Source organism: Apium graveolens, chromosome 9, assembly GCF_009905375.1.
Source record: "Apium graveolens cultivar Ventura chromosome 9, ASM990537v1, whole genome shotgun sequence".
Taxonomy (NCBI): domain Eukaryota; kingdom Viridiplantae; phylum Streptophyta; class Magnoliopsida; order Apiales; family Apiaceae; genus Apium; species Apium graveolens.
The window spans coordinates 158,777,613-158,778,847 of NC_133655.1; the positions used below are offsets into that span (position 1 = coordinate 158,777,613).

At 42.7% G+C, this 1,235-nt stretch overlaps 1 non-coding gene across 1 annotated transcript; it reads left to right on the forward strand.

Moving 5' to 3' along the window:
• The first annotated feature begins 717 nt into the window (after positions 1-717).
• LOC141688610 (small nucleolar RNA R71) lies at positions 718-824 on the forward strand. Its single transcript, XR_012562044.1, has one exon. It is a non-coding gene; the product is annotated as a small nucleolar RNA R71 (small nucleolar RNA).
• Positions 825-1,235: the final 411 nt, after the last annotated feature.

Genomic DNA, 1,235 nt, shown 5'->3' on the forward strand with positions numbered 1-1,235 from the left:
TGCCTTAACCTGCTCTTTAGCTTCTCTCTTGGTTGGGACTTCAGTGTCACTAGCAAGGCATTGGCAATCTGTCAAATTTGATTCTCCAAGGTCTTAATAGAAACTGCTTGGCTCTTGCACATGAGCCTCATCTCCTCCAATTCAGATTTTTCATTAGACTGTTGCAACTGGAGTTGTTGTTTTGGTGCATATTGCGGTTGCTGAAAACCAGGGGGGTTGTACAGTTTTGCTGGATACTGCTGATAAGGCTGCTGAACCACATTCCGAGAGTTGCTCCAACTAAAGTTAGGATGGTTGTGATTATTAGGATAATAGGTGGCTGGCACAGGTTGCTGCGACCTCTGAAAGTTACTCACGAACTGAGCTGATTCGCTAGAAGTAGCACACTGCTCTGTCTCATGTGCACCGACACAAAGCTCACAGACATTAGTGATCTGATTAACTCCATAATTAGTCAAAGAATCCACCTTCATCGTCAAAGCCTTAAGCTGAGCAACTATAGTAGTAGCTGCATCTAGCTCTGGAATTCATGCTACCTTGCCCTGAGCTAGTCTCTGAGAAAGATTCTGGTATTCATTCGCAGCCATCAGTTCGATCAATTCATAAGCTTCATCGTAACTTTTAGCCCACAAGGCTCCTCCTGATGCTGCATCAAGCACGGGTCTAGAAGTAGCACCCAATCAATTATAGAAACAGTTAATGATCATCCAGTCAGGCATCCCATAGTGAGGACACTTTTTAAACATCTCCTTATAACGATCCCAAGCCTCACACAAAGACTCCCCAGATTGTTGTGCAAATTGAGTAAGTGCGTTTCTAATTACCGCAGTCTTCACCATTAGAAAGAATTTAGTTAAGAACTTTTGAGCAAGATCCTCTTATTTGGTGATAGACCCTGGTGGTAGAGAGTCTAACCAACACTTAGATTTATCCCGCAGAGAGAATGGGAAAAACCTCAACTTAAAAGCATCTTCAGAAACTCCGTTGAACTTGAAAGTGTCACAGATCTCGATAAAATCTCTAATGTGCATGTTGGGGTCTTCTGTCGGAGAACCCCCAAACTGAACTGAGTTCTGTATCATCTGAATCATGCTTGACTTGATCTCAAAAGTAATAGCCGAGATGGCTGGTCAAAAAATGCTAGACTGAATATCATTGATCTTCGGTTGAGAGTAGTCCATCAAAGCCTTTGGATTCACTTCTGGTTCTCCCATTACAACAAGTGCTTCTTTTTC